At 49.6% G+C, this 12500-nt stretch overlaps 1 long non-coding RNA gene across 1 annotated transcript in view; it reads left to right on the top strand.

Annotated features, from left to right (window-relative positions):
* Nucleotides 1-12471, top strand: part of LOC144678086 (uncharacterized) — a 17114-nt gene extending 4643 nt beyond the window's left edge. The window contains exons 2-3 of the long non-coding RNA XR_013575937.1: nucleotides 10822-10965; nucleotides 12225-12471. This is a non-coding gene — a long non-coding RNA (uncharacterized LOC144678086). The remainder of the gene's footprint in view (nucleotides 1-10821; nucleotides 10966-12224) is intronic.
* Nucleotides 12472-12500: the final 29 nt, after the last annotated feature.

Below are 12500 nucleotides of genomic sequence, written 5' to 3'. Positions count from 1 at the left end.
ACACAGTGACAGAGTAACAGAGGGATCAGGTAACACAGTGACAGAGTAACAGAGGGATCAGGTAACGCAGTGACAGAGTAACACAGAGTAACAGAGGATTGGGAAACACTATGAGAGATTAACAAGGAGTAACAGAGGATGGGGTAATGTATTAGTGTGCGAATGAGGGAGAAAGATGGCAGCAAATGCAGTAACAGTATCAATTAACAAAGAATTAGAGAATAACCAAGGATCAGGTAACAGTTACTGAGAGAGTTTATGGCTCCATGTGCGTAACCCCACCCTGTCTGTCTGTCTGTCTGTCTGTCTCTCTCTCTGTCTAGAGAGAGGTGAATAGCCCCTCAATCGGCATGAGGAAACTGGAGATCTGTGGGTGTGATGGCTTCCAGAGTCGAATAGCTGCCTCAGTGAGGGCAGTGGAACCAGGGGTGGGGTGGGGTGGGGTGGGGTGGGGTGGTTGTGGAGGGTGGTCTCCTGGCTGGGGGAAGGTGGTGGGACTGGTTCAAAGCTGTTCCTGCTCTGTCAAGAGCGTGTTTCATACTGAGTCAGACTGTGGATGTGTCAAAGGGAAACATTATTCTGAATGCATGAGCTGTTCGAGCTGCGGTTGACTCCAGTCGGTAGCACAGGCTTCCTCCACTCACACTCACTCCCACCGCACAGATAAGGGTTAATCATTAACCTCTGCACAGCCTTGCACTCTGTCCCTGTTCATCTCCTGAAGTTAACAGTCGCGAGAGTGAGTAAACCCACATCCCATAATAATCCCTGACAGAGGCACCGAACCTCACTGGGGTACGGGTCCCACACACACACACACTGACTCTCACTGGGGTACGGGTCCCACACACACACACTGACTCTCACTGGGGTACGGGTCCCACACACGCTGACACTCATTGGGGTACGGGTCCCACACACACGCTGACACTCATTGGGGTACAGGTCCCACACACACACTGACTCTCACTGGGGTACGGGTCCCACACACACGCTGACTCTCATTGGGGTACGGGTTCCACACACACACACTGACTCTCACTGGGGTACGGGTCCCACACACACACTGACTCTCACTGGGGTACGGGTCCCACACACACACTGACTCTCACTGGGGTACGGGTCCCACACACACACTGACTCTCACTGGGGTACGGGTCCCACACACACACTAACTCTCACTGGGGTACGGGTCCCACACACACTGACTCTCACTGGGATACGGGTCCCACACACACACTGACTCTCACTGGGGTACGGGTCCCACACACACACTGACTCTCACTGGGGTACGGGTCCCACACATACACTGACTCTCACTGGGGTACAGGTCCCACACACACACACTGACTCTCACTGGGGTACGGGTCCCACACACACACTGACTCTCACTGGGGTACGGGTCCCACACACACACTGACTCTCACTGGGATACGGGTCCCACACACACACTGACTCTCACTGGGATACGGGTCCCACACACACACTGACTCTCACTGGGGTACGGATCCCTCAAACACACTGACTCCCACTGGGGTACGGGTCCCACACATACACTGACTCTCACTGGGGTACGGGTCCCACACACACACTGACTCTCACTGGGGTACGGGTCCCACACACACACACTGACTCTCACTGGGGTACGGGTCCCACACACAAACTGACTCTCACTGGGGTACGGGTTCCACACACACACTGACTCTCACTGGGATACGGGTCCCACACACACGCTGACTCTCACTGGGGTGCGGGTCCCACACACACACTGACTCTCACTGGGGTACGGGTCCCACACACACACTGACTCTCACTGGGGTACGGGTCCCACACACACACACTGACTCTCACTGGGGTACGGGCCCCACACACACACTGACTCTCACTGGGGTACGGGTCCCACACACACTAAGTTTTGTTCAGTTCTGTATGAGAAGATTTTGCCTCTTTTTCAACTTCATTAATGTTTGACAAACATTTAACTGATGATCAGGAAAGATGTGACCCTGGGTGAGAGTCACAATCGTACCATGTGTCAGAGTCCAGCATTCAAAGCGTACGCAAATCTAAACCCAACATTGAGGCAAAAATTCTACAGCATTAGTACTGAGGGAGTGCCGCGCTGTCAGAGGGTCAGTAATGAGGGAGTGCCGTGCTGTCAGAGGGTCAGTAATGAGGGAGTGCCGCACTGTTGGAGGGTCAGTACTGAGGGAGTGCCGCACTGTCAGAGGGTCAGTAATGAGGGAGTGCCGCACTGTTGGAGGGTCAGTACTGAGGGAGCACCGCGCTGTCGGAGGGTCAGCGCTGAGGGAGCGCCGCGCTGTCGGAATGTCAGCACTGAGGGAGCGCCGCGCTGTCGGAGGGTCAGTACTGAGGGAGCGCCGCGCTTTCGGAGGGTCAGTACTGAGGGAGCGCCACGCTGTCGGAGGGTCAGTACTGAGGGAGCGCCGCGCTATCGGAGGGTCAGTACTGAGGGAGCGCCATGCTGTCGGAGGGTCAGTACTGAGGGAGCGCTGTCGGAGGGTTGGTGCTGAGGGAGCGCAGCGCTGTCGGAGGGTCAGTGCTGAGGGAGCGCCGCGCTGTCGGAGGGTCAGTGCTGAGGGAGCGCCGCACTGTCGGAGGGGTCAGTACTGAGGGAGCGCCGCACTGTCGGAGGGGTCAGTACTGAGGGAGCGCCGCACTGTCGGAAGGGTCAGTACTGAGGGAGCGCCGCAATGTCGGAGGGTCAGTACTGAGGGAGCGCCGCACTGTCGGAGGGTCAGTACTGAGGGAGCGCCGCACTGTCGGAGGGGTCAGTACTGAGGGAGCGCCACACTGTCGGAGGGGTCAGTACTGAGGGAGCGCCGCACTGTCGGAGGGTCAGTACTGAGGGAGTGGGATTATGTACAACGGGAGCGAAAGTAGGAAGGGGTTTGGGTCCTTTGGGTTGAAGATATTGGTGACCCTGCTTTTCAATGAAAGATGATCGACATGACCCTCAGTGCTCATTATTCACCAGTCTGCCAAATGCGACTCCCTCTCTTGAACTGTGGCGAGACAGAGTGTTTCGTCCGTCACTCCAATGGAATTGTGAAATGGTAAGGCCATCCATGGTCCCTCACCTCCCCCACCTTCCATCGTCCAGATATCCTAGCAAAACATGCCTGACACCGAGCCAAGGCAAACACTGGTGACTCACTCCTGGGAGCAGAGATTGTAATGTTCAGTCTCAATCCTGCATTTTTCTAACGTGCTTACTATTAAAGGAGTGTTCCTTTACACCCGGGCTCACGCACACACACACTGAAATCACTATTAAAGGAGTGTTCCTTCACACCCAGGCTCTCACACACACACACTGAAATCACTATTAAAGGAGTGTTCCTTTACACCCGGGCTCACACACACACTGAAATCACTATTAAAGGAGTGTTCCTTCACACCCGGGCTCACACACACACTGAAATCACTATTAAAGGAGTGTTCCTTCACACCCGGGCTCTCACACACACACACTGAAATCACTATTAAAGGAGTGTTCCTTCACACCCGGGCTCTCACACACACACACTGAAATCACTATTAAAGGAGTGTTCCTTTACACCCGGGCTCACACACACACACACTGAAATCACTATTAAAGGAGTGTTCCTTCAAACCCGGGCTCACACACACACTGAAATCACTATTAAAGGAGTGTTCCCTCACACTCGGGCTCTCACACACACACTGAAATCGCTATTAAAGGAGTGTTCCTTCACACCCGGACTCACACACACACACACACACACACACTGAAATCACTATTAAAGGAGTGTTCCTTCACACGCGAACTCACACACACACACACACACACACACACTGAAATCACTATTAAAGGAGTGTTCCTTCACACCCGGGCTCTCACACACACTGAAATCACTATTAAAGGAGTGTTCCTTCACACCCGGGCTCACACACACACACACTGAAATCACTATCAAAGGAGTGTTCCTTCACACCCGGACTCACACACACACACACACACTGAAATCACTATTAAAGGAGTGTTCCTTCACACCCGGACTCACACACACACTGAAATCACTATTAAAGGAGTGTTCCTTCACACCCGGGCTCACACACACACTGAAATCACTATTAAAGGAGTGTTCCTTCACACCCGGGCACACACACACACTGAAATCACTATTAAAGGAGTGTTCCTTCACACCCGGGCTCACACACACACACACTGAAATCACTATTAAAGGAGTGTTCCTTCACACCCGGGCTCACACACACTGAAATCACTATTAAAGGAGTGTTCCTTCACACCCGGGCTCTCACACACACACATTGAAATCACTATTAAAGGAGTATTCCATCACACCCGGACTCACACACACACACACACTGAAATCACTATTAAAGGAGTGTTCCTTCACACCCGGACTCACACACACACTGAAATCACTATTAAAGGAGTGTTCCTTCACACCCGGGCTCACACACACACACACTGAAATCACTATTAAAGGACTGTTCCTTCACACCCGGGCTCACACACACACACACACTGAAATCACTATTAAAGGAGTGTTCCTTCACACCCGGGCTCACACACACTGAAATCACTATTAAAGGAGTGTTCCTTCACACCCGGGTTCACACACACACACTGAAATCACTATTGAACCTAACCGCGTGCTAACATATGTGAAATAAAACATATCTGGGATCGTGTTGCAGTTTGGAATCTGACCAAGTGGTTGGGAGTGGTTTATAGAAAGAATAACCGATACCCGGGAGTGAGTTACAGGCTGGAATCTAATCGAGGAGTTCGGGTGGTTTACATATAGAATAACAGATAGCCGGGAGTGAGTTACAGACTGGAATCTAATCGAGGGGTTCGGGGTGATTTATATATAGAATAACAGATACCCGGGAGTGAGTTACAGACTGGAATCTAATCGAGGGGTTCGGGGGTTTATAGAAAGAATAACCGATACCGGGGAGTGAGTTACAGACTGGAATCTAATCGAGGGGTTCGGGGGGGTTTATAGAAAGAATAACCGATACCCGGGAGTGAGTTACAGGCTGGAATCTAATCGAGGAGTTCGGGTGGTTTACATATAGAATAACAGATACCCGGGAGTGAGTTACAGACTGGAATCTAATCGAGGGGTTCGGGGTGATTTATATATAGAATAACAGATACCCGGGAGTGAGTTACAGACTGGAATCTAATCCAGGGGTTCGGGGTGGTTTTTATATAGAATAACAGAAACCCGGGAGTGAGTTACAGACTGGAATCTAATTGAGGGATTCAGGGGGGTTTCTATATAGAATAACAGATACCCGGGAGTGAGTGACAGACTGGAATCTAATAGAGGGGTTCGGGGGGGTTTATATATAGAATAACAGATACCCGGGTGTGAGTTACAGACTGGAATCTAATCGAGGGGTTCGGGGGGGTTTATGTATGGAATAACAGATACCCGGGAGTGAGTTACAGACTGGAATCTAATCGAGGGGTTCAGTGGGGTTTATATATAGAATAACAGATACCCGGGAGTGAGTTACAGACTGTAATCTAATCGAGGGGTTCGGGGTGGTTTATATATAGAATAACAAATACCCGGGAGTGAGTTACAGACTGTAATCTAATCGAGGGGTTCAGGGTGGTTTATATATAGAATAACAAATACCCAGAAGTGAGTTACAGACTGGAATCTAATCAAGGGTTTCAGGTGGTTTATATATAGAATAACAGATACCCGGGTGTGAGTTACAGACTGGAATCTAATCGGGGGGTTCAGTGGGGTTTATATATAGAATAACAGATACCCGGGAGTGAGTTACAGACTGGAATCTAATCGAGGGGTTTGAGGTGGTTTATATATAGAATAACAGATACCCGGGAGTGAGTTACAGACTGGAATCTAATCGAGGGGTTCGGGGGGGTTTATATATAGAATAACAGATACCCGGGAGTGAGTTACAGGCTGGAATCTAATCGAGGGGTTAGGTGGGGTTTATATATAGAATAACAGATACCCGGGAGTGAGTTACAGGCTGGAATCTAATCGAGGGGTTCGAGGTGGTTTATATATAGAATAACAGATACCCGGGAGTGAGTTACAGGCTGGAATCTAATCGAGGGGTTCGAGGTGGTTTATATATAGAATAACAGATACCCGGGAGTGAGTTACAGACTGGAATCTAATCGAGGGGTTCGGGGGGTTGATATATAGAATAACAGATACCCGGGAGTGAGTTACAGACTGGAATCTAATCGAGGGGTTCGGTGGGTTTATATATAGAATAACAGATACCCGGGAGTGAGTTACAGACTGGAATCTAATCGAGGGGTTCGGGGGGATTTATATATAGAATAACAGATACCCAGGAGTGAGCCTTGTCTCATGGCAATGCAACTTGACACCAGTCATTTTGACAACGTCACCAGTCCAGGATACGGGAAATAACTTGGTGGGAAGATTGATTGAACTTACAAGTTTAACCAGTTTGTGCAGCAATAACTGCCAGCAGCCACCCTTTGTTGACAGTTAGATAGACATGAATCATGCCCAGGCAAATCCCAACTTGACTCTTTCAATATTAACTTTTTTACATCAGAGATGGTCGATAGACCTCTCAAGCCTCTGTGAGTTTTCCGTAAGGGCATCTCAATCACTCAGGTGAAACACTACCATCAGCATCAAACACTCCCAGGACAGGTACACCACGGGGTTAGATACAGAGTAAAGCTCCCTCTACACTGTCCCCATCAAACACTCCCAGGGCAGGTACAGCACGGGGTTAGATACAGAGTAAATCTCCCTCTACACTGTCCCCATCAAACACTCCCAGCACAGGGTTAGATACAGAGTAAAGCTCCCTCTACACTGTCCCCATCAAACACTCCCAGGACAGGTACAGCACGGGGTTAGATACAGAGTAAAGCTCGCTCTACACTGTCACCATCAAACACTCCCAGGACAGGTATAGCACGGGGTTAGATAGTGTGGAAAGCTCCCTCTATATTACCATGCTTTACGTGTTCTGTAGCATGGGAAGATTCCCCGTTTAATTAAACAAAGGACAGTGTGTTTGCTGTAAACACGAGTGTATTCCTGACTGAGTCTATCAGTCAGTGCGAGGAAACTGGCACCAGTACTTGGCTGCCTGCCAGTTTAAACATTTACCCACACTGCTCCCAAACCCAGCCCACACAAATCTCAGCATCCCTCCCACTCTCTTTCTCACAGTCCAAGTCACTCAATCTCTCTCTCACTTTCTCTGTCTCTCTCTGTCTCTCTGTCTCTGTCTCTTTCTCTGTCTCACTCTATCTCTGTCTCTCTCTCACTCTCTCTCTGTCTCTGTCTCGCTCTATCTCTGACTCTCTCTATCTCTCTCACTCTCTCTCTGTCTCCCTCTCTCTGCCTCTCTTTCTCTCTCTGTCTCTTCCTCTGTCTCTGTTTCTCCCTGTCTCTATCTCTCTCTGTCTCTCTTTCTCTCTCTCTATGTCTCTCACTCTCTATCTCTCTCTCTGTCTCTCTCACTCTCACTCACTCTGTCTCTGTCCATATTTCTCTCTTTCCCTTTCTCTCTCTCTCTCTGTCTCTCTATCTCTCAGCCTTGCTCTGCCTCCCTAGTTCTGCCTCTTGCACTCTGCCTCTCTCTCTGCCTCTCTCTTTCTGTGTCCCTCTCTCTCTGTCACTCCCTCTCTGCCCGTCTCTCTCTCTGTCTCTCTCTCTCTGCCCCTCTCTTTCTCTCTGTCGCTCTCTGGTTGTTCATGTGAAACAGGCTGGAAAAGGAGCTGAGTGACCTCATTCAGTTCTAACATGATGTTTCTGTCTCTGTCACCATTTCTGTTTATTCAGGGTAAAGATCACTCACTGTGTCACTGTACAGAGTCACTGTTTATTCAGGGTAAGGATCACTCACTGTGTCACTGTACAGAGTCACTGTTTATTCAGGGTAAGGATCACTCACTGTGTTACTGTACAGAGTCACTGTTTATTCAGGGTAAGGATCACTCACTGTGTCACTGTACAGAGTCACTGTTTATTCAGGGTAAGGATCACTCACTGTGTCACTGTACAGAGTCACTGTTTATTCAGGGTAAGGATCACTCACTGTGTCACTGTACAGAGTCACTGTTTATTCAGGGTAAGGATCACTCACTGTGTTACTGTACAGAGTCACTGTTTATTCAGGGTAAGGATCACTCACTGTGTCACTGTACAGAGTCAGTGTTTATTCAGGGTAAGGATCACTCACTGTGTAACTGTACAGAGTCACTGTTTATTCAGGGTAAGGATCACTCACTGTGTCACTGTACAGAGTCAGTGTTTATTCAGGGTAAGGATCACTCACTGTGTCACTGTACAGAGTCACTGTTTATTCAGGGTAAGGATCACTCACTGTGTAACTGTACAGAGTCACTGTTTATTCAGGGTAAGGATCACTCACTGTGTAACTGTACAGAGTCACTGTTTATTCAGCAGGGTAAGGATCACTCACTGTGTCACTGTACAGAGTCACTGTTTATTCAGCAGGGTAAGGATCACTCACTGTGTCACTGTACAGAGTCACTGTTTATTCAGCAGGGTAAGGATCACTCACTGTGTCACTGTACAGAGTCACTGTTTATTCAGCAGGGTAAGGATCACTCACTGTGTCACTGTACAGAGTCACTGTTTATTCAGGGTAAGGGTCACTCACTGTGTCACTGTACAGAGTCACTGTTTATTCAGGGTAAGGATCACTCACTGTGTAACTGTACAGAGTCACTGTTTATTCAGGGTAAGGATCACTCACTGTGTCACTGTACAGAGTCACTGTTTATTCAGGGTAAGGATCACTCACTCTGTCACTGGACAGAGTCACTGTTTATTCAGGGTAAGGATCACTCACTGTGTAACTGTACAGAGTCACTGTTTATTCAGGGTAAGGATCACTCACTGTGTCACTGTACAGAGTCACTGTTTATTCAGGGTAAGGATCACTCACTGTGTAACTGTACAGAGTCACTGTTTATTCAGGGTAAGGATCACTCACTGTGTCACTGTACAGAGTCACTGTTTATTCAGGGTAAGGATCACTCACTGTGTCACTGGACAGAGTCACTGTTTATTCAGGGTAAGGATCACTCACTGTGTAACTGTACAGAGTCACTGTTTATTCAGGGTAAGGATCACTCACTGTGTCACTGTACAGAGTCACTGTTTATTCAGCAGGGTAAGGGTCGCTTACTGTGTCACTGTACAGAGTCACTGTTTATTCAGGGTAAGGATCACTCACTGTGTCACTGTACAGAGTCACTGTTTATTCAGGGTAAGGATCACTCACTGTGTAACTGTACAGAGTCACTGTTTATTCAGGGTAAGGATCACTCACTGTGTAACTGTACAGAGTCACTGTTTATTCAGGGTAAGGGTCACTCACTGTGTCACTGTACAGAGTCAGTGTTTATTCAGGGTAAAGATCACTCACTGTGTAACTGTACAGAGTCACTGTTTATTCAGCAGGGTAAGGATCACTCACTGTGTCACTGTACAGAGTCACTGTTTATTCAGCAGGGTAAGGATCACTCACTGTGTCACTGTACAGAGTCAGTGTTTATTCAGGGTAAGGATCACTCACTGTGTCACTGTACAGAGTCACTGTTTATTCAGGGTAAGGATCACTCACTGTGTAACTGTACAGAGTCACTGTTTATTCAGGGTAAGGATCACTCACTGTGTAACTGTACAGAGTCACTGTTTATTCAGGGTAAGGGTCACTCACTGTGTCACTGTACAGAGTCAGTGTTTATTCAGGGTAAGGATCACTCACTGTGTCACTGTACAGAGTCACTGTTTATTCAGGGTAAGGGTCACTCACTGTGTCACTGTACAGAGTCAGTGTTTATTCAGGGTAAGGATCACTCACTGTGTAACTGTACAGAGTCACTGTTTATTCAGGGTAAGGATCACTCACTGTGTCACTGTACAGAGTCACTGTTTATTCAGGGTAAGGGTCACTCACTGTGTCACTGTACAGAGTCACTGTTTATTCAGCAGGGTAAGGATCACTCACTGTGTCACTGTACAGAGTCACTGTTTATTCAGGGTAAGTGTCACTCACTGTGTAACTGTACAGAGTCACTGTTTATTCAGCAGGGTAAGGGTCACTCACTGTGTCACTGTACAGAGTCACTGTTTATTCAGCAGGGTAAGGGTCACTCACTGTGTAACTGTACAGAGTCACTGTTTATTCAGCAGGGTAAGGGTCACTCACTGTGTCACTGTACAGAGTCACTGTTTATTCAGCAGGGTAAGGGTCATTGTTATTGCACAGACTCACTCCTTAGCTTATGAACGGTTAAGGTCTGCATGGCGCAGAGAGAACATTGGAAGCGAGGTGGGGGGGAGCGGTTGGGAAACCGGGAATCGGATAAATAATTGCCGGGGGAAAATGGCAAAAACCAGGGTGCCCGCGGAGCCGATGCGGCGGCTGGAGTCGGCAAAGGACGGCGCGCGAACGATGGGCTGAACGGCCGCGCTGTGGCCGCATCCTGGCCGGAGGGCAGCACAAGCCCTGAATCTGAGCGGTGTGAACGGATCGGAGATTCGCGTCCAAGGCGACTGCAAAGGGGGGGGTCTGTGCGTGAGGTGGGGGGGAGAGAGAGAGAGGAAGGGCTGGGAGGATTGACTGGCGTGTGCGTGAGCCAGCGGGGGGTGGGGGGGTGGGGGTGTGGGGTGTGGGGCAGTCCGAGGATGAGAGTGGTCCTGCAGCCGTGACATCAGCAACAAAAATTCCAGCTGTGGCTGCCAACGGAGAAATGAAAACCATCTGTTTGTTTACACCCAGGCGGGGAAGCCGAGGAGCCTGCCGTCGGCAAGACTGGGAACTCAGGAAGGGGAAAGGAGGGAGAGAAAGGGAACTGGGAAAGACTGAACGACAGAGAGACAGAGAGACAGAGAGAGAGACGGGTCACAGATCATCGTCACGCGCGTGAGTACAGAGACTTATCATTCGTAAACCTCAATTCGCCATGAAAGGAGTGTTCCTTCACACCCAGTCTCACACACACACACACTGAAATCACTATTAAAGGAGTGTTCCTTCACACCCAGTCTCACACACACACACACTGAAATCACTATTAAAGGAGTGTTCCTTCACACCCGGGCTCACACGCACACACACTGAAATCACTATTAAAGGAGTGTTCCTTCACACCCGGGCTCACACACACACACTGAAATCACTATTAAAGGAGTGTTCCTTCACTCCCGGACTCACACACACACACACTGAAATCACTATTAAAGGAGTGTTCCTTCACACCCGGACTCACACACACACACTGAAATCACTATTAAAGGAGTGTTCCTTCACTCCCGGACTCACACACACACACACTGAAATCACTATTAAAGGAGTGTTCCTTCACTCCCGGACTCACACACACACACACTGAAATCACTATTAAAGGAGTGTTCCTTCACTCCCGGACTCACACACACACACTGAAATCACTATTAAAGGAGTGTTCCTTCACTCCCGGACTCACACACACACACACACACACTGAAATCACTATTAAAGGAGTGTTCCTTCACACCCGGGCTCACACACACACTGAAATCACTATTAAAGGAGTGTTCCTTCACACCCGGGCTCACACACACACTGAAATCACTATTAAAGGAGTGTTCCTTCACTCCCGGACTCACACACACACACACACTGAAATCACTATTAAAGGAGTGTTCCTTCACACCCGGACTCTCACACACTGAAATCACTATTAAGGGGGTGTTCCTTCAGGTGCTGCACTGTCGGAGTGTTATTACTGAGGGAGTGCCGCACTGTCGGAGGGTCAGTACTGAGGGAGTTCCGCACTGTCGGAGGGTCAATACTGAGAGGGTGCCGCACTGTCGGAGGGTCAGTACTGAGGGAGTGCCGCACTGTCGGAGGGTCAGTACTGAGGGAGTTCCGCACTGTCGGAGGGTCAATACTGAGAGGGTGCCGCACTGTCGGAGGGTCAGTACTGAGGGAGCGCCGCACTGTCGGAGGGGTCAGTACTGAGGGAGCGCCGCACTGTCGGAGGGTCAGTGCTGAGGGAGCGCCGCACTGTCGGAGGGTCAGCGCTGAGGGAGCACCGCACTGTCTGTGCCCTCTCGTGTGGACGTTAAAGATCTCCCTACGAGCAATGGGAAGGTGCTGAGCCGTGTCTCTGACATTCATCCTGCGCCTTGTTTTAACAGGATGAGATCCAAGGGCAGGATCTGAGTGGAGCCTCGGAGCAGCTGAAAGGATGACAGAGGCACAGATCTCAGGCAGGACCTGCACCCCTCTGTCCGACTCTCTCACAGATCGTCGGCCCCTGGCTCCGCTCATGGACTCAGGAAATAAATCCCCTTCGGGGCCTGGTGAGTCTTTGTCTCTGGGGAAGTTGGGGTGGGTGTGTCGGTACGGAGGTGGATATTGACTCTGACCCATGCCTCTCTCTCTCTCTCTCTCTCTCCTAGGTGCCCCCAAGC

This window comes from Cetorhinus maximus, unplaced genomic scaffold (assembly GCF_964194155.1).
Source record: "Cetorhinus maximus unplaced genomic scaffold, sCetMax3.hap1.1 HAP1_SCAFFOLD_3576, whole genome shotgun sequence".
NCBI lineage: Eukaryota > Metazoa > Chordata > Chondrichthyes > Lamniformes > Cetorhinidae > Cetorhinus > Cetorhinus maximus.
Note: the sequence above shows the minus strand (reverse complement) of the source record. Positions and strands in the feature narration are given on the sequence as shown.